This window comes from Otolemur garnettii, unplaced genomic scaffold, assembly GCF_000181295.1.
Source record: "Otolemur garnettii isolate 467f Iridium unplaced genomic scaffold, OtoGar3 scaffold00048, whole genome shotgun sequence".
NCBI lineage: Eukaryota > Metazoa > Chordata > Mammalia > Primates > Galagidae > Otolemur > Otolemur garnettii.
The window spans coordinates 2,164,585-2,189,488 of NW_003852443.1; the positions used below are offsets into that span (position 1 = coordinate 2,164,585).

The 24,904-nt window shown below is 36.5% G+C and overlaps 1 pseudogene; it reads right to left on the reverse strand.

Annotated features, from left to right (window-relative positions):
* Window positions 1-376: 376 nt before the first annotated feature.
* LOC111725846 lies at window positions 377-510 on the reverse strand (annotated as a pseudogene).
* Window positions 511-24,904: the final 24,394 nt, after the last annotated feature.

Sequence of the window (24,904 nt, forward strand, 5' to 3'; positions counted from 1 at the left end):
CCGGGCTGGGGATTCGAACCCGCCACCTTAGGTGTATGTGGCTGGCGCCTTAGCTGCTTGAGCCACAGGCGCCGAGCCAACATCACAATTCTCAATTGCAAAGATGTGGAGACAATGCAAGGGCCCATTGCCATATGATGCATACCCTGGAATATTACTCACCAATAAAAAATATGGTGATCTAGTATCTTTTGGGACAACCTGGATCGAACTGCGGATTATTCTTGTAGTAACATAAGAATGGAATAACAAACACTTCATGGACTCAATACTAAATAGAAACTAGTTGAGCAATACATGTGCACAAATGGAAGTAAAAGTCAATGGAAATCAAGTAGGGAGAAGGAGAGGGGGTGGGTAAGTTTACAACTGATGGGTACAGTGAACGCTCACTAGTGAAGGGCACACTTATAAGTTTGACTTTAAATTTATTTCAAAGGCAAAATATGTAACCAATATGTGTGTACTCCCCTAATACACTTGATCTTAGCCAAAAGGCCGAGAAGCAATATGTACTCCTGTAATATTCAGAAATTTTTAAAAAGAAACAAACAAAAAAAAAAGAAAGAAAATTCACCTTACTAAAATAAAATATATAGTGGAGGATATTACTTGTTACCTTACTGAAAAAAGGGTTTATAGAGGAATATATAACTTAACTGCTAAATATAGAGCATAACATTCTCATTAGTTAGACCCTTGTTTTTCTTATCTTCCTGTTGGGTTGATCCTCTTAAAAGTTTTAAAAAGTATTTTTCTTTTTTAAAAATATTCTATATCGAATTTGAAAAAGCTAAATGCATTTTTGTTTGCACATTTAAAGTGCTTTTAATGTTTGCTTTAGATAAATGAAGTTCTGCTGTTTAGTAATTTGGGATTTATAGAGGTGAGTTATCCTCTTATTATGTATAATATTATTCATTAAAATATTAATGACCATCATTGTGTTTCAGGTGGGTTGTTACACAATAATATAAAAGTCACACTGAGGGATATAAAATATAACTGCATCAGGTCCTCTTTTTATGAAAAAAAAAATGCATTTCTGAAGCTAAGCCTCCCATCAATGGCTTCATAGCATAACTGCCTCAGTAGGACTCTGCAAACAGCATATGGTAATGAAAGACTTCCCCAGAGACAAGCTAAGAGTACATCCTACTAGACGTACCTTAACTTCCCTGATAAGTTAATTTACCTTACCTTAGAATTATAGCTAAGAGTACATCCTACTAGACGTACCTTAACTTCCCTGATAAGTTAATTTACCTTACCTTAGAATTATGTATCTTTAATTCCCAGAAGAAATGACTTTTCTAGATTTTAACAATAGTGTTCTCTCTTGTATTTTTTGAGTAGAGATAAATTAAATAAATTATCCTAAGAGAATCTTAGTTTCATTATAAGACAGAAATTGAAGGCTGCCTTCTACTTTGTCTGACATCTTTCACACATTGGCCAATCAGTAATTATTTTTAAAATGCACATTAGTCCCACCTGATCATCGGAAGATGTGTTCTAAGACCCCCAGTGGATGTCTGAAACCATGGATACCAATGAACCTTATGTATACTATTTTCTTTTTAATCTCGTAACCAAGATGGTTATGAAGTGATGGTAGGATATGATGCATGGATATGTTGGATAAAGGAATGATTCTTGTCTAGGCTGATGGAGAATAATGGTTTGAGACTTCAAAATGACATGTACTTAAAGTTTATGAATTATTTCAGAAATTCTTTGTTTTACATTTTTGGACTAGCTGACCAGAGGCAACTGAAACCACGGGAAGCAAAACCATGAATAATGGGCAACTCTTATTGTTTCAGGGATGTTCTTCTATAGTTGTGAATTTTACACTTTATTTTTAATAAAAATTTATAAGTTGCATCACTTTTTCAGTAGCTATTAGGAGCATGCAGTTTAATTTCAACTCAAATATATTTGGATTAATTAGATACTCTTGTTTACTTATATTTTTAATCTTTAAACAAATTTTAAATTTTCTTATTGCCTATGTGATTTTTAGCAAGTTAAAGAAAATCTTTCCAGAATTTTTTTTGGTAAAATGTTGCATTTATTATCACATTTCAAGTATGAGAAAACCTGGATTGGTGTTAGAATGAAATGAAACTTATGAAATTATCATTACTGTGCATATAGGATACCAATTTTAGTAGCTTGAAAAGCTGGGATAAAATCAGCATAAATAGGAAAAATATAGCTGAGGCCTAGCGATCTGCTCATGCTTAAAAATAAATTGCTAAAATAATCTCTGAATTCACTTTTTGCTCCTATTGGTGGTATCTTCCGTTATCTTCAGTGATTCTACTTTAGGGTAAGAGTAAGCTTCTAATACTTCACATAGAAATAGCATCACATCAAAAAGTAAGTGAACAGAGCTTAGGCATTATGCTTAAGAACGAAAGCAACAAGCAACTAAAGTGTAAGTTTTTAAATATTTCACTACAATTTTCGATTATTTTTCTTCCCAGGAAGAAAACATGTGAGAGGGATTTATAGCTGTTTCTATCAAGCTAACAATTGTACATAGTAGTGATTGATATCTGACTTTCTTACCCAATAACTATGAACTGAATTATATGGCATTGCAACTATTGTATGAAAATTTCCAAGGAATTTTAAAATTCAAAAAGCCCAAAATAGAATTCATTAAAACATCAAATAAATGTACTAAAATATGTTTCCATGCCGCCATTAAGGCAATAAGGACATTCAAGAACAGAGAACTCTATAGTCATATAATTTTTAAAATGCTGAGTATTTTTGTAATCACCCACTGTAGCTGAGGTCTACATGTCTTTTTAAGTTATTGAGCATCTCTTCTCCCCTCTATAAACAGCAATGTAATCTCACATTTCTCTTTCATAAAACTGTTCCTACCTTTTGGGGAGATAATCAATTATAAGGCCGCCTTTCCCTTTTTGTTTCTTCATAGGCAGGCTTATAAATCAAGTCTAGTTAACCACACCATACTTCTACCTTAGCCTACTGGAATATATATGTAAAATCCAGGATGGAGAAAATCATTGGTACACAAAGGACGATTTTCTGATATTGTGCAACCTTGGAAATGTTTTTACTCTTAGTACTACAATATAGAGTATGTCCATCTGCAGTATGAGATAATAAGGCAGACAAGGAAAAGCACGTGAGGAGACAGAGAAAGGAACAGTGATAGGGATGGATACATGGGTGGATAGATGGAGACCTGGTTATTGCCTCTAAGAGTTTTGTTCACTTTGCCCACATTGATTCTTCTCAGTCATAGTAACAAATATATCCCTTGTTTGCCTAAGCAGTTTGTCATCGAGTTCTTTTATTTCTGGTGAAATAAACGAATTGCTTTTTAATTGTTTTAAGCATCAGATAATCTGTTACCTAGGATTTATTAATCCTAACAATATATTACCTTGGATTTAGTATACATAAATTGGATTAAAGAGAACCAAGAAGATAGGTAGAATAAAAAGAAGGAACAGTCCATTCATTTACTGCATTCCGATTCCATAGCAGTCTTTCAGGCCCTTTAACAAGGTCCCATCAAAGACTGAATATTGGTTATTTAAAGTACTATTTGTTTATTTTAAAAGAAAGTGATGCTCTGGTCAGTTTTTAGGTGGATTTCAAATTCAAGCCTCTTAAGACAAGACTAACAAAAACGCTATACATATTGGGGAAAAATTCCGAGTCTTTATAAATACAAAGATTCATGCACATTTCTTGTCCCCTCACCCTAGCCTTTCTTTACATTTTTCTCTTCTTCCTTCCAAACAAACCCCTAAAAACATAGATATTTCTATCTCTATTTTCAGTAAACTCTCACGGTTACTTGGTCAAATATAATATCTTGGCAAGTTTAATATATTTGAAAACAAAGAAGTAAGTGACATGGATTAAAATTTACTCAGGGAGAACAATATATTAAAACAAATGTTAAGCAAATGGATCCTCGGGCACATTAGAAAAATTTAAAAAGGTCACTCCAGACACCTTTAAAATGCTGAACAATAAAATAATTACAACCTTGATTTAATTTTTTCTCCATTTTAACTTAAGTCAGAACAGAGACATTGGGGTGATGACCTCTCAAATATCTTTTAGATTTTTTTTTTCTGGTCCACAGATTCCTGTGGGGTCAATAGAAATAACTGAGACGTTCTACGAACTTAAAGTGAGAAAAAATTATACTACCCCTGCATGTTCACTCATTCTTTCTGAAAGTGAACATTCTAAAAATTCATATATACATAACACACCAGAGTTTATTAGACCTACCTGTTCACCAGTAAAAATCACAGGTTGTTTCCTGCCACCTTAGAGTTGTTGCAGGTATCACAAGTATCATTTATCCTCATTATAGATAAAATCATGGTAGTTTGTGGGCCTGATTCATGATTTAATGAATGAAAACAAGAAACACATAATTTGGCATATCACAATTTTGTTTCCATAATATTTTGTTAAATTTGTTCTAATAAAATTGGTTTCCCTATATAATTTAAGGAAATTTATTTTATGCACTTGAAATGTTATTCTGAGAAAGGACAGGGTCCTTCACACGACTTGTCAGAAGACTTTACACCCCACTCTCCAAAAATGGATACAAACCCCTGTAAAAAAAAGAGGTAAGGTTAAAAAAAAAGTTGATATATGATATATAGAAAAACATTCACATGGATTTTTACAGCAGCTTTATTCATAATTGCCAAAACCTAAAGACCACAGAGATTTCCTTCAGGAGGTAAACGGACAATATTAGGTGCTAAAAAGAAATGAGAGCTTAAGCTATGAAAAATCACAGGGGGCGTTGACTTACATTCCTATTACTAAATGAGAGAAGACACTCTGAAAAGGCTAAATACTATGTGATTCTAATTGTATTACATTCTGGGAATACAAAACTATGGGGGCAGTAAAATGATCACTGGTTGCTAGACAGTGGCAGGATTGGGTAGAGATGGATGAGCAGGAAAAGCACAGGGGGTTTTTAGGGCAGTGAAAATGCTTTATATGATAAAACTGGACACAGGTGACTATATGTTTGTCTAAACCCATAGAATGTACAACACCAAGAATTGAATGCTTGTGTAAACTGCAGACTGTGGAAGATGGTGATATGACCTGCAGAGGTCCTTTGATTGTAACCAATGTACCACTTTTGTTGATAATGAGGGAGATGCAAGTATTGGGGGGAGAAGCTGCATGAGAAATCTCTGTACCTTTCTCTTAATTGTGAATTAAAAACTCTTCTTAAAAAAGTCTTTAAAGTTGCTGATATTCCAATAAATACTATACATAAAATACCTTTCCAAATAAATACCAAAGTTATTTAGTGTTTTTAAACAAAATTTAAAATGGTCTGAAATTCCAAAGTACATTGACGCTTTCATAATTAACTCTCAGCAATTTCATTAATACTATTATTTAAATTTTAGATATATTGTTTTCCAAATAGTAGTGTTAGGAGGACAGTGAAAAAGAAGAACTGAATGAAATTAATGAAAAGAATAAGTCTTTTGGGAGAGTTGACTCCTGAAACAAAATAAATTTCACTATATTTTTCCAAAGACAGATGATTTTCTTATTTTTGGAGGATTGCTGATATCCGTTGCTTTAAATATAGTTTGGCTCTGAATTATGTCAGTTCTTTCCTAACATCTAACATTGTTTTGAAGAATACTTTTTGTGAAGGAAAATAAAATGTCTCAGGATTAATCTCCACAAATCTTTATATAAAAGGAACGTCAAGCATGGAGATTGAGTCATACAGCATCTCCACCCTAATGAGTAACTGTCATTAACATTAGATGTTGGAAAGATCCCTACTAAAGGCAAAAGTGCTCAGTGATCTATGAAGGTCTGACCACTCAGAGCACTTGTAAGGAAATTCCTCATGTGGTCCCGTAAATAAGGACAGGCAAATTGTAACTTTGAGTCTGCAAGCTAAATCTGGCTCCCCAAACTAAAAGTCTACCTGATTCCATACTAACAGCTCTGATTACAAGCTTATCTTCGCCTGTACAAAACAGAGATAAGACAAGATCAATCATTCTTCCACCTACCCTGGGACATCTACATGGTTGATTCTTCCTTCACTTTTTCTTTCTTTTTGATGAAACATTTACTTTATCTATGTAACAGGTAGATTTCCTGGGCCTCACAGGATGTAACCCTTTGCCTCACCACCCCTACTGAATCTTTCTATAAGCATTCTTTCCTTAAATACGACGTTCTCAAATACCCCCCTTGGAAAACCAGTCTCAGATGTATGGATGGTTTACGTTTTTCCAAAGTACTTCCTCAAACTTTGATTTAAAAAACATCTATTGAGGCTGGGTGCCCCTAGGACGGTGTTTACGGGTCCAGGGACATGCACCAAGGGTTGAAGGTTAGAACCCAGCCTGGGCCAGCTAATGACAACTGCAACCAAAAAATAGATGGGCCTTGTGGCGGGCACCTGTAGTCTCAGCTACTTGGGAGGCTGAGGCAAAAGAATCACTTAAGCCCAAGAGTTTGAGGTTGTTGTGAGCTGTGATGTCACAGCACTCTACCAAAGTGACATAGTGAGGCTCTGTCTCAAAACAAACAAACCATCTATTAATTAAGATTTTTTTCCTTAGCTACCTATTTTGAGTTGATGTAATTGTGAGTAGGAAGGGACGCTTTAGAGTAGAGCCCTTTTTGACTTACAGCAATTCTCCTATTATGCTAAGGTTGTAGCTGGTATCTTACCTTAACCAATTGTAAGGGTTACCAGGGCTAAATGGCTACTTTCTCCTGCGCTTCCTTCATTGCCCAAAATTTTGATTTGAGATCCAAGGTTTATTTTGCAGGAAAAATCCTCTAAGAAGTTCTGCTTTCTGACATGGAAGGCAAGTCTCCGGCTTCCACGATGATGAAGAGCAGTCCTCAGACCACTCACCCCTTTCTGAGGTCTTCTTCTTTCTCCACGGAGTCTAATGAGTCATGGACAGACTCCTCTCAGGCATAAAACTCTCTTTTGTGGAACCGAAATGCAGTGTTGGCTGTTCTCTGAACTCAGTGCTCCAACTTAGATCGCTAAATATGGATTGGCACTCTATTTCCTCTGAAACTGAGTGAGGGCTTGGGCCATGTACAAAGTGAGTAGGCTTTGACTTGTTCTGTTTCTGGGTACAGTTTAAATATAGCTATCTTTTTGAACTGATAAGTTTTGTCAGTCTCATAGCTAGAGTTTTAAAAATTAAGATTATACTGTCTTGTTTGTCTCAGTTTGTATCATTTTTGGTTCATGTATATATGTCTTGAAATATTGTTTATAGTACCAGAATAGCTTTTAAGTAAATGAGAACTGATAAATGAAGTTAAAACTCACAGGCTTTTTAAATTCACATGGCTTTAGTAATTGGTAGACAAAGATGTTTTTAAATTGCTGGTAAAATAAAACAACATCTTTAAAATTTAGTTTAAACATTTGTCTGGTAAGGCAGATTGAGGTTAGTTCTACTAGTTTTAAGCTCATAAAACTATTGCTTCCTGGTAATTTTTGATAATTGCTTGACAGGTATGTCTGCTTATGTCTCAGAGTCATTAGATTTTAGACTCTAAATAAATGTCCATCATAAGGCCTATGGACGTGTGAAATTCTCCCTGACCTAGCTGTGCCTCCTGACCAGGGTGGGAAGGGTTAGACATTATCTCTATAACTTTGTCCTCAGTCCTGAACTTTGCAGTGATATATAAATTCTGCCATCCAAAATTATTGTTTTAATTTCATTTTCCTCAAAAACATGGCTTTTAACTGGCTACAGTCCAAAATTTTCCCTTCAAAAAATGTATAGAAAGTATTTTGACAGTTAAACTTGAAAGCAGATTTCTGATAACTTGGAGATCATACCATTTGGATTTATTGATTTAATTTACCTCCTTTCTGTTGGATATGATCTGTGGTACCTTTTTCTGTTATCCTTAAGGAACTTCAGGTTGTTAAAAAAGTATTTTACGTCCTCTCATGTGTCATCAAGAGTGGCAAGAGAAAGAAGGAATAGACAGAAATCAATGGGAAAACAAAGGAAGTACTTTTGGCTAGCAGAGGTTTAAGAAATTATTGAGTATGAAATTTTTATTGCAGTTTGGCCAGGGCCAGTTTGGAACCCACCACCCTCACTACATGGGCTCGGCGCCCTACTTACGGAGCCAACCAGGCACCGCCCTGGTTATGAAATTTTTAAAGAGAGAACAGAGACCTTAAAATAATATATATTTGAATATATATGTAGCTTTAAATAAGTTTTAATTGAGCTTTCTATTTACTACAGAACTCTTTAAAAGCTAAACAAAACCCTTTTAAAACTCTTATCATCAGAGTGTAATGGGGACAAATAGCTAATATTTTTTGACTTTTGAATTTCTTAAACTAAAGGTAGCCTTTCTGGTGAAAACCAGCTTAATAACTTAATCAAAGATGCATGAATTTTTTCTAAAGATAAGGAAAGCAGGCTTTATAAGATCCAGAAACACCCGAAAGACAGTAGTAAGTGAGGAAAATTTTGTTAGCTACAAATGAGGCACAACCCACTATTCTGTATAGCCAGACTTTTCAGAGCCTCAGCCTCTCAGCTGACCATCTATGTACACAGAGGTCTAGAAGTCTTATATGTCCCCCACAGATGGAAAAAGACATAAAATCAAAAGTTGTCTAAAGGAAAAGGATCATTAATAAATAAGTAACTCAAAAAGTCAAAAGTTATTGGGCGGCACCTGTGGCTCAGTGAATAGGGTACTGGCCCCATATACTAAGGGTGGCAGGTTCAAACCCGGCCCCAGCCCAACTGCAACAAAAAAATAGCCAGGCATGGTGGCAAGCACCTGTAGTCCCAGCTACTCGGGAGGCTGAGGCAAGAGAATCATCTAAGCCCAAGAGCTAGAGGTTGCTGTGAGTTGTGATGCCACTGCACTCTACCCAGGGTGACAAAGTGAGACTCTGCCTCTAAAAAAAAAGTCAAAAGTTACATAAACATGAAACCAAAACAGACTGATACCCTGACAAGGATCAAACCTTGGATGCTGAAGTAAAACACAGAATTATAACCAGTGAGTCATAGGTGAATGTGCCTTTATTTTTATTTCTGGAATATGAGTTTAAAAAAATTTTTTCCTTTATTTTAGGTTATATTTTTGCTGTTCAATTTTATTGAGAGAATTTTTAAGGCTACTATACCATTATTATGTATCTTGTTTGAATTTAATTTTTCTTATTTTTACAAATAAAACAATTATTTGAATAAGAGATTTCTAATTTTGCAATTTATTCAATGATCAACAAACAAAGTTAATGTGCCCCTAAATTCTAACGGTGTAACCATTCTAAAGTGACCCAATCTAATAGTCTCTTCAGAGAAGAAGCAATCACAAAGATTTTCTCATTTTCCCAGAAATAGTCTAAGATTAGACTCTTGTTGACACAGAGAGTTAAAGACTAGGCCACAAAGAGTGAGCTAACAAAATCCTTTAAGAATGAGACTTCTTATGACAAGCATTCCAGAGAGCTTGGCACATTTATGTCAGAGGTCTTGAGACCCCCAAGGCATTCAGTAGACCTGTGGTGGTTCACTTGGTAGATCTAGCAAGTTTGCAAGTTTGGCCAGTTAAAGTGAGAGCAAGGTATTGGGGAATGGGAAAAAGCAACTAGGACTCCAATGCAGCAGGAAAATAGTGCAATATATTTAAAGTAAACCATAAATGAGCATAGACTTTGCCAGAGAAAGGAAAAGGGTCTTGCTTACAAGTGAGAGGAGACCTTGCCCCAAGGACCAGTGGAAGTATTTCATTCTAGTGATACCAATGGAAGTATTTCATCCTCAGTCGGGACTGGACATAGACCCTGTTTTCTAGGAGGACTGCTGCAGGGCCCCTTTACCTAGGAGTGGACCCAGTTTCCATTTTCTAGGCCTAAGCAGGCTCACAGACTAGCTTGAACACAGACCACCTTCTCTGGGCCCAAGCAGGCTCATAAAAATCGGTCTGACAGGGGTTCTGCCTAAGCTGCCATTCCAGGAGCACAGAGCAAGCCCCAAGTGGGACCACATTCCTACACAATGGCAGTTTTAAAATTAACTTCTCCTCATTGGCCCTTGGCTGATCGTGACATATTCCAGACATACATTCCGTCTCCTCCAAACCCCTCTGCCTGCAGGGTGAGAAAAGCTGCATACAACCTGCTAGACAGAAGGCCCAAAGGGGCTACCCACTCAGAACCCCCATCTGCTGCACCAGAGGTCTTACCTTTCTTCTTTACTATCGATCACTAAAATCTACCCTATGGCTTACTTGGGGTGGTCCCTGGATTTATTCTTCCAGCTACACCAGCTCCCCCTATAATTATCTGCAATAGCTTCACTGGTTCCTCAAGGTCTTTAGGGATTCTTCCTTATTTCTTAATGGTTAGATGTCACTTACTTACCACAGGTGCCTATTTTCCTTTATGTGTCAGCACTAATTGTTACCTGCTGTTTCCCAGGTATTGCCTGGTGATGGCTAGCAGTCTTGCTATGTTTGCGATCTCTGCTGCGTACACAGTTCTGTAACTGTGACCAGTACTCCACTTTGTGACATGAACTAGAAACAGCACTGTGTGGAAATGGTCATAACTGATCAGCTGAGCCGGGAGATTTCTGAAACTCATGGTTTACTGTAGGATGCTTTGTAACTTCCTGAGTAGAAAGCCAGACTTTTCACTATTTGTCTGCAGCCCCTTTTTACCCTAATCAATGTGGAAGAAAAAAAATCTGAAGTTCCCAGTGACTTTCATGCTGGTCACCAACTTAACTTGAAAATTACATTTCTTGAATGGTGATAACCAAGAAAGACAAAGTGCTTCCTCTGGTCAATGACAACTGTCAAGGCCATAAAGCAAGATAAGAAGGATCTTTATTCAGTTTCCTTCCTTATAAAAACACAGAAAGAAAATATTCATTCTAGGATGAAGGGACTGAACAATAACAATACCACAGAGTACCAAAAGTACACCACAGTCCCTACAACCTATGACTCTTAACACAAATCCTTTTTATCTCATTAATCAAAAACTGGCAGAGGATGATTTTTACTGTCTACTTAATTGGATTATACAAAGAGAGAGGCCAGGAGCCTGAATGGTAATGATACAGGATTCCCCGACTCAGGGCTGGATAGGGATTCCCCCATTCTCTAGGCCCAGGTGAGCTCAGAAATTACACCCCCATTTCCAGCATAACCAGGCTGCCTTTTCCAGGCCACACCCTTGGCTCTAGACATTCATTCATTTGTTAATGTACTCATTAACTTTGAACTGGTGTTTTTCTATCTACCAAGTCCCGGTCAAACTGTGATATAGACCCCTAGACAAAGGGCCCATGAGAGGGATTTCCTACTTAGGTTTCCACTTTTGCCAGAAGCTCTGGTACTTTTTACTCCTTCTGTATTCCTTTCTGTCTAATAAAAATCCTGGGTTACCACTGATCTGTGGTCTGAAGGTTCATTCTTCAAATCCCCAAGATCAAGGACCTACTGAGAAAGAAATTCCAGTAGCAGTAAGAAATTCTTATCACTTGTGGTGGCAGATCAAATTCCTGGGTTCTCTTCATTAGAGCTTCCAGAAGAACAGAACACCTCTGATGATCCTGCTACAGTGCCAAACTGTTGGGATCAAGGGCCTTAGCCTCTTGTGTATTCACTTAAAAATCACAGACATGACAAAGATTGATTAATAGAGAAAAGGCTGCCAATTATATTTAACATCTATAAATAAGGGGAGCCTTAAGAATGAAGAAGACTCAAGGCCAGGTGCTCGCCTGTAATCCTAGCACTCAGGGAGTCTGAGGTAGGAGGATCACTTGCGCTCAGGAATTTGAGACTACCCTGAGCAAGAGCAAGACTGTCTATACTAAAAATAGGAAAACTAGCTGGGCATCATGGTGAGAAAGGATACGTGGGAAGGGTGAGGTCTAGGAGAACAGTGGTCTTCTCAAGGAGACTCCAAGGATATACCTTCAGAGTCCTCCCCACGGTGACTCAGCTCTTGGAATTTGTAGACTTAACTTCCTGGGACCTGGAAATTTCCACTTCTGTAAAATCATGTAGTTCTGTGGGGGCTGGAGCAGCATTTCCTGCTTGATTCAAACTGACCAATGAGAAAGGTACCTGCAGGTTGGAACTTTTTGACTGGAGATAAAAAGGGAAAGATCAAACCAGTCCGGGAGTGCAGCCATTTCAAATTCTTCTATACCATTTGCTCTGCCGGCTGAAATAAAGCCCTTCCTCTTAAAAACATGGTGTTTGGGTGCTCTTTCTCTCCATTGGGCCTCACCTTCCTGCAACAGTGACAGGTGCCTGTAGGTTCAGTTACTCAAGAGACTGAGGCAAGAAGGTCATTTGAGTCAATAATCTGTGGTTGCTGTAGCTACAATGATACCACAGCACTCCACCCAGGGTGCTAGAGTGTGACTTTGCCCCTGGCCCCCAAATAAATGAAGGCTCAATTTCTTAATGAAGTACGGAAATTTATAAGAAATGGGCGCTTGGATTCTGGAAAAACAGTTTTCAGCGGCAGACAGGCTATGGGAGGAAGAAAGAAACTTGACTAGCAAAGAGGTCTTGTTATGCAAGTGAGACCTAAGGATAGTAGCCTCCCCGCCCCCCCAGAGACTAGATGGCAAAGGTTTCTTTTCACACTTTGAAAGTGTCACACTGTCAGTTAATCTTTTCCAACTTTGGATACACAAAGAGACCTGGCTGCATTAATGGAAGTTCTCTATAGATGCAAATTTCTCCCTCCAAAAGCAAGCTTGGAGGTATTTTATCTGTTTGCTGGATTTCTGGAAGACATCTCAAAATATATCAGAGAAATATATGTAAGGATAAGATATCCTAATTTATTTCACCGTTCACTCTTTGAAGAAGATACGCTCATACAGTTTGAACTATTTCAAATACAGCTATTATTGATACAGGGCTCCCTCACTCAGGGCTGAACAGGGGCCCCCATTTTTTAGGCTTGGATGAGTTCAAAAATAATCTCATCACAGACCCCCATCTATAGGCACAAATAGGGCTCCTTTTCCCAGGCTTCATTCACACAAGGTCATTAAAAAAAAGCAGCCTGAACTGTTTTGAGCTCTTCCTCCTGGAGCAGAGAGCAAACACCCCAATGCCAAAGGCAGAAGCTGCAAGAGTCACATTCCTGTGCTAATTTTAGGATCATATTCTGCCTACAGACCTCTGGCCATTTGTGACATATTTGCCCAGATTCCTCAGCCCACAAGGTAGGATTTAATCCCCTAGACTGAAGATGAGGGGGCTCCCACTTGGGTTCCCCCACCTCCTCCTCTGCCAGAGGTTCTGCCCCCCATCTTTTACTTATCAATCAACCTTTCTGAGAAGGGACACTAAGAAAGAGGCCAAAGAAAGATTTGTAACCAATTTTAAAGGGAGAGCGTATTTATACCCCTGCAGGGCTTTGCCTCAAGTCCCTCATCTTTTCTCCTCCAGGAGAGGGACCCACTTCCAGCTCTCTTTGGAAGTCCTCTAAACTTTCTCTTTGTTCGTCCTAAATAAAATTTCTCTTTGTTACAGTGAAAGTTGTGTAGGTTACTTTTGCCTTCTATTCAAGCTGCCTGTGCTGCCCCAGTTTTATTTTCAGTTTCCATTCAGATTTGCTTTCAATTACCGCCATGCCTTGGTTGAACTTTCTAGCTTCAACATTGGTTACCTAGGTTACTTATACCCACATTCTTATGGACCCCCAGACTTATTGGTTCAGCAGGCCAGGTTTCCCTCCACTCCCCATGAAGCCTTTTCTTAGTGTCCCTTCTCAGAAAGATTGATTGATAAGTAAAAGATGGGGGAGCAGAATCTCCGGCACAGGAGGAGATGGGGGAACCCAAGTGGGAGCCCCCTTCATCTTCAGTCTAGGGGATTAAATCCTACCTTGTGGACTGAGTAATCAACCCATGTCCCCTGGGTTCCAGGCACCAGGACCCCCAACCTCTAACATTTTTTGTCAATAGACTATCTCCTATCACTCATCTACATGGTCTGAGGGTTCATGAAGATGCAGAGAGAAATTCTGGCAACATCATGACATTCACGTTCAGGTTTTTGTGTGAAGATGTGCAGTCATTGCCCTGTGTAGGTGCCCAGATTTGCACTTTGTTGGTCAGAGAGTACATAGTGTATATTAACCAAAAAAACAAAAAAACCCAAAAAAACCTAGACATCCAATTCATTAAAATGTTTGCTAAATAAATTTTGAATGTTTATAAGCAAAAGAGTCTCAGTATTATTTTCCATAAAATAATCTTCTTAGACCACAAAACAACTATTATATCTATCAGAAAACTATCACTGGCCACATCTGCTGAAGGTAAATACATATCTATATCCTAGGAATTTCCACTGGTAGAAATTAGAGTATTTCATACCAAAATATAATTTTTAGCAGATTTTGAGATTTTTTAATGACAGGGCCAGCACACAGAAGGAATTCTGAAAATCCGACTTGGGGGGAGGCAATTTACATCTCTAGAGAATCTGCGTTGATCCAGCCATGACTTCCCTTGTCTGGATCTAGGAAAGATTAACTATGAGTTTGAAACTTTTTAAGATCTAAAAAGAAACCATTACTGACTATTCTGTCTGACAGCTGCCACCTCTGAAACTTCATGTGCATTATAAGACCACCTTTTCTGGTCAACCCTACTCCTTTCTCTACCCCATAACCTGTCTGACCACTGAAACCCATTTTTGGTATGCTCTGAGACTGCGTTCTTTCTGTAACCTCAAGACAGTATATCAACTTCTTTACCCCATTGAGGGGTTGGGGTTTCATTCTTAAAACTCCCAAGTACATACATTAAATTTGCATCCCCTTTCTCCTATTAGTCACTGTGCCTCAGGTCAGTGGTTTTCAGCTAACCTTCAGGGCATGGAGGGCCTTGTTGTTACCAGAATTTCTTCTTCTGTAGGTCCTTGGTTTCAGAGATTTGAAGAATGAACCCACAGACCACAGATCAGTGGTAAGAGAGGCTTTTATTAGACAGAAAGGATTATGGAAGCAGTAAAAACCACCAGAGCCTCTGGCAAAGGAGAAGAGCCAAGCCAGAAATCTCTCCCACGTTCTTTGTTAGGAGTGTATATTGTCTGGAGGATTACATTTTGGCTAGGATTTGATAGGTAGAAAAACATCCTTTCAAAGTTGAATGCAGTCCCTCCCCTGGGACAAGGTTATTAGGTCTTTGCAGTTTTTGTCTCAGGGAAGGGATTAGGGCAGCAGTTCTCAACCTGTGGGTCATGACTCCTTTGGGGGTCTCCTGCATATCAGATATTTACATTACCATTCATAACAGTAGCAAAATTACAGTTATGATGTAGCAACGAAAATAATTTTATGGCTGAGGGAGGCACCACACCATAAGGAACTGTGTTAAAAGGTCACAGCATTAAGAAGTTTGAGAACCCCTGGATTAGGACGTGTGCTTCCTACTCAAGGTGGAATGACTCAAAAATCCATCTCAGTCTGCTTTGTTCCTGATCTGATTAGATCCCAGTAGATGTGTCCTGGAAAAGGCAGCTTGTTTGTGCCTGGAAATGGGGGTCTGATTTCTGAGCTCATCTGAGCCTAAAGAATGGGGGAATCTCTGTCCATCCCTGAATGGTGGACAGGTGGAATCCTGTATCAGAAAGACAGGATTTTTATTAGACAGAATGGAATACAGAAGGAATAAAAAGCACCAGAGCTTGTGGCAAAGGGGGAGATCTAAGTAGGAAATCTCTCTCTTGGGCCCTTTGTCTAGGGGTATATATTACATTTTGGGCCAGGATCTTTTCAAAGTTAATGAATACATTAAAAATGAATGAATGTAGTCCACCTCCACTAGGGCAAGGTTATTAGGTCCTTGCAGTTTTTCTTTCAGAGAAGAGTTTTGGGTGTGTGCTACCCACTCAAGGTGGAACTACCCCAAAATGACTCTGGCTGCTTTCTTCATGACTTTGTTAGAGCCCAGAAGGTAAGAAGCCTGTTTGTGCCTGGAAATGGGGATCTGATTTCTGAGCTCACCCTACACATTCCCCACTGTCAATTTTATCCTCCTATGGGACAAGGAGGCGGGGGGGGGGACTATTCTGATACAATAAATCAGTCACAAAATAAATATACACACTGTATAATCCCTTTATATAAAATACAAAAGTATAAAATATGTGAAATTTCTTCAAGAAGGTAGAAATTTTGAGGGTAGTCATCCCTGCATGGAAGTGACCACTAGGGAAGGGAGATTTACTTATAATTTCTTAAGATTCTTTCTTATAGTTTCCCAGAATGTAATTTCTCGAGGAAATATTTATTTTCTTACAGTTTCTGTAGCAGTGTCAGGTGTAACTTAGGTGGTACTGCTGCCTTGCTGTTTTTTACAAGTCTAAAATCAAGGTGTTGCCTGGGGTGGTTGTTACCTCAAGGCTCAGCTGTGAAAGATTCAGTTCTAGGTTCACAAATGTCGTTGTTGCCAGCCGGCACTCAGTTTTGTGAGTGTTAACCGGGTTGAGAACCCCAATTCTTTTCTTGTTTGTTGCTAGAGGCTTACCTCAGTTTCTTGTAATGTGGGCCTTTCTGACATAGACTCATGCTGAATCAAAGGCAGTGAAATTATAGTCATGATTTTATAATATAATCATGAACATAACATTGCCAGTTCTTAATTGATTAGAAGGAAATTTTATAACTCCAGGATATTAAATAAGTCTGTGAATATCAAAAATCACGGATTGTTGTGTATCACCTAAGTGGCTGTCCTGGCATCTTTGTCAACATGGAAGGAACAAACACGCACTATATAGGGTGCCCCAGATGTCACCCATAAAGTTTGCCATACATAGAAAAATAGAAAATGGCAGCTAAGTTTATCTTTATTTACAAAATCTTCATTACAGAATTTTACAGAGGTGGCCAACATGTAGAGAAGATTTTGTCAATATTTTGTAAGATTTTGCAATTTTACTCTTTCTGTTTTGTTTCATAGTTTTTTGTGTCCAGGTCTTGAATAGATAGTTTTAAGTTTATTTCAAATAAGTCCTGCTTCCTGAAGCCTTTGTAAATAGTATTTTTTTTTCATTTCAATATCCAGTTATTCAAGTACTTAATGACCCATATTCTATGACCTTAATATTTCACTAATTAATTCTAGAGTCATCTTTGCATATTTCCTAGGGTTTTCAGGTTATTTCAAAATAAAGTCAGTTTTTTCAATGCCAAAATATATGTCTTTTATTTCTGACTAGGCTCTCCAATATAGTGTTTGGATAGAAGCAATGAGAACTAATATTCTTGCCTTTTCCCCAATCACAGAAATCATTCACTCCTTTATCATAAAATATAATATTAGAAACAGGGTTAGAGATGCCCTTTATCAGACTGAGATAGATTTCTTCTTTTTTCTGCTGAAAGTGTCTTTAATTAATAAATATTTAACTTCTCAAGTTTTTTAAATAATTCAATTATTTTAAAATATGAAACCAACTTTACCTTCCTGAGGTAAGGCAGTCACTTTGTGGTGCATTATCCCTTTTAAATATTACTAGATATAATTTATTAATGTTTTAAAAGGAATTTTGTTTCTGTGTTTATTGTGGTTTCAGGTTTTACTTTAGTTTTTCCTATAATATCCTGTTTCATTTGGATACCAATGTAAATATAGCCTCATAAATTGTGTTGAGATGTCTTATTTCTCCTTTATTTTCTGGAATAGTTGGCACTACTTTAATATTATCTGGTCTTTAATTATTCGATGAAATTAACCTAAGTTTTCCATGTGAGATTTTTAATTACAAAATGAAATTGCTTAAAATAGAAGGCAAATATGATTTTCTCTTTCTTCTAGAGTGGATTTTGGTAATATATGTCTTTCAAGAGTTCTTCGTACTTCTTCTATGCTATCAAATTTATTAGCTTAATGTTGCTCTTAACCGTTACTTGCTACTCACTTCAGAATAATTGTGGGATTTGTAGTTGTGCTCCTTCTTTCAACCTTACTATTTGTGAATTCCTTCCTCTTTTTATTTTATGTTAATTAGTACAGCCAAAGATTATAATTTTTGATAATTGTTTTAGGAAAGAAGGTGTTTTTGTTTGTATTAATTTTACTCTATGTGTTTTCCATTTTCTCTTTCATTGTTTCCCACTGTTTCATTTTTTCCTTCTTAGACTTAATCACAGTTTAATTGTCCCTTATTTTTACAGCTTCTTAAAGAAGAAAATTATTGAATTTAAGGAGTTTAAATATAATAAAAAAATTTTTATTTACCCACAACTTTTTAATGCTTCTTTTTTAAACTTGCATAAGTGCAGGTTTCCATCTGTTATCAACATATTCTATACACTGGAGGAATGCCTTTAGCTATTTTCATAGTTCAGTCCTATCATTAGCAAAATCTTTAGGTTTTATTTGTCTGAAGATAGTGTTTTTGACTTAATTTTTAAAGAGTCCTTTTCAGTTGCATACAAAATTCTTGATTTTTTTTCTCTATTTTTGAGTGCTTTATTTATATTTTTCCATTCTCCTGTTAGTTGCCAAGCATTTAAACAAAGAGCTATACTAATGCTTTTCTTGTGTTTTAATATTTTTTTCTTTATCAATATATTGGCCATTTTATATGATTAACTAGATTTTTGTGTATTTCTTTGGTTTTCCTCTTAGCAATGATTTAAGTTCTTGGATATTTTAATTCAAAATTTTATTATTTATTTATTGTAGAGACAGAGTCTCACTATAGCACCCTTGGTAGAGTACCGTGGCATTACACAGCTCACAGCAACCTCCTACTTCAGGGCACAGGTGATTCTCTTGCCTCAGCCTTCTGTGTAGCTGGGACCACAGGTGCCCACCACCATGCCCCGCTACCTTTTTGTTGCAGTTTGACCAGGGCCAGATTTGAAACTGCCACCCTTGGTATATGGGGCCAGGGCCCTACCCACCGAGCTGTAGGCGCCACCCTAATTCAGAATTTTAATCAACTTTAGAAAATTTTGTCATTTTTTTCCAAATGATTTCTGCTCTACCTCTCCTTTTTCTTTCTCTCTCTCTTTTTTTAAATGGGGCTCTATTTACATGTAAAAACCACAAAATTTTATTGTCCTCAGTTCACAATCTTTCTTCCTTACCTCTCTCTCCCTTCCTCCTTCCCTCTTCCCTCCCTCCCTCCCTTCCATTTTTTCCTTCCCTTGTTTTCCCTCCTTGCTTCCCTTTAAATAATTTCTACTGTTATATATAAAAATTTCATTAAATTGATTGTTTCTTTTTTTTTTTTTTTAGACAGAGTTTCACTATGTCACCCCTCAGTAGAGTGCTGTGACTTCAGAGCTCATAGCAACCTCAAACTCTTGGGCTTAAGGGATTCTCTTGCCTTGGCCTCCCAAGTAGCTGGGACTACAGGCACCCACCACAATGCCCAGCTATTTTTAAGATAATTGTCATTGTTATTTGGCAGGCCCAGGCTAGATTTGAATCCGCCAGCTCCAGTGTATGTGTCTGGCATCCTAGCTGCTGAGCTATAGGCACTGAGCCCAAGTACAATTCATTTTTAAATATTCCATTTAGTTTTCTATTATCTTCTAACTCTACATTTTGTTTACATTTTTCTTTAAATACACATAAGTAGTCTTTTACTGTTATTTATATCAGCTCTTTCAGTTACATTTACTCATGCTTGCCTCTTAATTGCTTATATATTCCTCCATCTTAGCACATTTTGACATAGTTGATTGGATATTATATATTAGTATGAGCTGGACTGAATTTTGTCTTTCCTAGTTTTATATATTAAAGCCTTAACCCCTAATAGGATGTTACTTGGAGATAAAGCATTATCCTTAGGAAGATAATTAAGATAAAATTAAGATCATAAGGGTGAAGCTCTAATCTGATAGGACTGGTACCATGGCAGAAGAGGAAAAGGCACAAGAGAGTCCTTTTGTTCCCTGTGCGTGCACCAAGGAAAGACCATCCGTCTATAAGGCAGAAGTAAGCCCTTTTCAGAACCCTAATTTGCTGATGTCTTGCTTCATGACCTTCTATCCTCAATAACTATAAGAATATAAATGTTGTTTAAGCCGATCATTTTGTGGTATTTTGTCAGGAAAACCTAAGAAGACGAACATAGATACTATGTCATATTGTTGGTGATTTGGATTTTGTCTCATTTAACGAATGTTCTTTACTCTTATGGCAGTCTGTTAGACTAGTTTGGTCCTTTGTAGCCCTGTTAAAGCTATGTTAAAGTGTTCTTAGTATCCTGCACGTACCTGGTTGGTATTACTCAGTTGTGTCCTTTCTTAGAATTCTACTGTCTTTCATGAACACTGTCTTATTGGAACGTAATTATCTCCTAGCCTGTGTGAGTTTCACTTATATCTATGTTTGCTTTTACACAAATAAGTAGAATTTGGCCCCCTGTACCTGCACTGCAAATATATAGGATGCTCTTGTGAAAATATCTAGATTGCTTTCTCTACACAGTTGCTTCCCGTTACTTTTCCTTTCAATTTCCAGCCTCCTCAGCCTCCCACAAACTCTGATGTCTGACTTCTCAAATTAGTAAATCTGCTGAATTCTGATTGACTTCCCTCTCCCTGGGCAGGCAGTAACAGTATTCTTGCTTCTCATTTTGCCTTTTTTTCTTACTTAGAAATCATTGTTCCATGCTGCTTGTTGTCCAAGTTCTGAAAATGGTTATTTCATATATATTATGTTATTTTTAGTTGATAAGTTGGAAAGATTTAGACCATTGGCTATTTAGGGTTTTAAGTTGAAAATTGATATATGTGGTAAAGTTTTATTGATATCTAGTTGAAGTCCCCCAACTTGGAGGGGGGGGCTTGTTGTTTTATTTAATGCAATCAGTAAAAATTTCTGTCATAGGAAACCTAAAAGAAATGAAGTGCAAGATATAAGCATTCCTGTTCAGAGAGTTTTTAGTTGGAATATTGAAGGTAAGTGTTCTGATGGAGTGGCCAGTGAAGTTCTTGTGGAGGAAGAAAGGGGAGAGTAGCAAAAGCTGAAATATGTTTTGAGAGCCCAGAATTTGGTTCTTTCTCTGTGTGACCTAGGAACTCAGTCATAGTTTCTGAGTAGAGTACTGATATGTTCTGATTTGTATTTTTAAAGATTTGTTCTAACAGTCTCTGCAGATAGAAAGTGCAGAAAATAATACTATAAATAAGTAGAACATAGGTTTACTATTTAACACACAGTATTTTCCAGGCACTATTCTAAGTGCTTCCATGTGTTAACTTGTGTAATCTTCACAGTCAAACTATAAGAGACATGCTATTATTTATCCCATTTTACAGATGAGGAAACTAAGGCATAGAAAGATTAAATAACTTCCCCATAGTTACCTTGATAATAAATGACAGCAAGCTGATTCAAGTTACATGGTCTTACTAACTATAGTATGTTGTAATAACCTCCAGAGTTGTTCTGAGGACTATCTGAGATAATCTTTATAAAAGACTTAGAAAAAAGATTTGGTATCTAGTGCTCCAGAAATTTTAGCTGTTATCAATCTGTTTTATAATTTCTGGCTAGTCTGAGTTTACCTTTTATATGATAGTATATTTTAGCCACACTACAGTTAATCCAGTCCATTTAGTGTTCATACTTTTCTTTGTCCCTGAGTTTTTGAAAATGTGATTCTATTCTTAACCTCCTTTTTCTAAGATAAACTTTAATTTTTCCTGGGAAATCTTCATAGAAGTTTAGGCTCATATACTTCATTTATCACAGTTTATTTAAATAGCTTAATTGTTTGAATTTTCCACTCATAAATATCCCTTAGAAATAAAGCAGTAATTACTTGTGCCTATAAATCATTTGGAGTATATTTTATGTACCTTATTAGAATGCAATTTGATGATCAATTCTCCTGGAAATAGCAAATGGGACTTTAATAAAATTATTTTCCCATTAAGAAGTATTAGTGTTAAGTTCATATTTCCTTATTTACATGTTTACTCATGTACATATGTTTTCTCTAAGAAATTCCATCAAAATGAGAAATTATGACAAAATTTAACAGAAAATATAGAAGATATGTATAAAATACACAAATTAACAATTCTTCTGTTAGTATCCTGAGAAAAAAATTCAATTGAATCAGCATGAAGTAACATAGAACTAAAATTTTAAACAATGAATCAATCAATATTTAAATTACCACCACTTATTTTTGTCAAATCACTTAATTATGCTAAGTCAAAATTTTATTTAAGTGAACATACCTCTTTTGGAGAGAAGCTGCATTAATTACTTCATAATAGTCTGTGTTAATCAAAGAATATAATATAATTTAAAAATCCTTGCACACATAAGCAAATTAGTTTTCATATAGACTAAAATCCTGATACATATTTACATATTTTCATCAGTCCATTAAAATGATCATTATGCATAGTAAATAAAGCAAACTGACAGCTTTCAGAATGGGAAAAGATATTTGCAGGTTATGCTTCTGAGAAAAGTCTGATAACTAGAATACACAGAGATCTTAAACTAATCAATAAGAAAAAAACAAATAACCTCATTTCTATGCGGGCAAGAGCCTTGAAGAGAAAGTTCTCTGAAGAAGACAAGCAAATGACTTACAAACACATGAGAAAAATGCTCATCATATTTAATCACCAGAGAAAGCAAATCAAAACCACTTTGAGATATCACCAAACTCCAGTAAGATTAGCCCATATAACAAAATCCCAAAACTACAGATGTCAGTGTGGATGTGGAGAAAAGGGAACATTTCTACACTGCTGGTCGGAATGCAAGCTAATACAGCCTTTTTAGAAAGAAGTTTGGAGATACTCAAGGAAATAAAAATAGACCTACCATTCAATCCTGCATTTCCTCCACTAGGCATTTACCCTGATGATCAAAAATCATTTTACAACAAAGTCATTTGTACTGGAATGTTTATTGCAGCCCAATTCATAATTGTCAAGTCATGGAAGCAACCCAAAAATGCCCATCCACCCATGAATGGATTAACAAATTGTGGTATATGTACACCATGGAATACTATGCAGCCATAAAAAGATGAAGACTTCACATTTTTTTATGTTTACCTGGATAGAGCTGTAACATATTCGTCTTAGTAAAGTATCTCGAGAATGGAAAAAAAAGTATCCAATGTACTCAATACTACTATGAAATCAGTATATACTCACCTACACATTCATAGGAAAGGTAAAACATAACTATAGTCCAGAAAGAAGGAGGGAAGATGAAAGATAGGGGAGAGGAGTGAGGAGGCTGGAAGGAGGGAGGGTTTTGAGGGGAATCCAACCTAATGTGCATAATACAATGATACATTTCTATACTGTTAAGAATAGAGTAGGAATCTTTTTGCCACAGCAAATAAGTAAGCAAAGAGCTGGTTATGTTAATCAGTTAGATGTAAGCATTCCACATTGTATATCAAATCAGCACCTTGTACCCCATAAGTGCATTAATGTACACAGTTATGATTTAATAAAGAATTTTTTAAAATGATCATTATAACCAAGGAGAAAAATTTATTTATTTATCCATTTATTTAACATGCTCATTGAAAAATTTTGAAATAATGTACAAGAAGCATTTTTTCTTCTCTAGATTGATATTTTATGAAAGCAGGGATGTCATTAGCATTAACTCATTTTAACACATTAACTGCCATGTGAGTTGTATTTAACTTACACTAGTTTTGAGCCTGGGGCCACATGAAGAGTATATAATTCATATGTCTCTTGGCCTGTCTTGACCTAACAAAATAGCATGACCCTAAGGAAAAAAAAAATTTTTTTGTAGTATGGTAGTCAAAGTGGCAAGTTAGGGCTCTTTATTTATATTTTTATATTTTACAATTTGCCTCCTTAACAACCCTCTTCATATTCAAGATGTGTCTTCCTGGCTATATCATAAGTTCTGTGTGAGATGACCTAGGACAGTGCTCTTAACATAGTAGCCCAGAAGTCAACAACATGCCTGGCTCAAAGTAGATTGTTAGACAATGTGTGTTAAACAAATGTACAAATGAAAACAAATGCCATTGTTATGGACTGAATTGTACCTTACCCCAAAATTCATATTTTGTAGCTTTAATCCCCAATGAGTCTGTATTTGGAGATGAAGACTTTACTAAGGCATACAGGTTAAATGAACTAATACTTGTGGGGCCTTAATCCAATAGAGCTAGTATTCTCCTAAAAAGAAGAGACATCAGATCTTCTCTCATTTGGTAAGCTCAGTGAGTGAACAAAGGGGTTGTGTGAGAACAGAGCGAGGTCACCGTCTATAAGTCAGAAAGAGACTTCACCAGAAACCAGCCTTGATCTTGATCTTATATTTTTAGCCTCCAATACTGTGACAAAATAAAGCTCTATCGTTTAAGCTACCCAGGTTGTGGTATGACAGCTCTAATAGATAAACACATCCTTCATCAATAAGTTTAAAAACATTTTTTAACTCTTAGAAACTATATTGTTCTTAAGGGGGCTAGAGACTCTGTGAAGAAAGTATATAAACATATACGCACACAAATTTCTCCTAAGTAATTATTAGGTATATTTACCCCTCTCCAGAATTTACAGACAACTTGCATATATAAAATTAATACAAATAAAAAAATCTAAAGTATTCTAATACTCATTAAACTGTTTTCAAAATATTCCTAATCAGTACTAACCAATAAGTTCCTTGTCTATTGGAATTTTATGTGTCAGAGAATGATCCAGACTATAATGAAAAACAAAAACAAAAGTCTTTTTACTTTCCGTTGTTTATAACTTCTAGTTTTATTTTTTGTGAAATGCAATGAACCATAAACTAAAAGGGAGTATATTTTC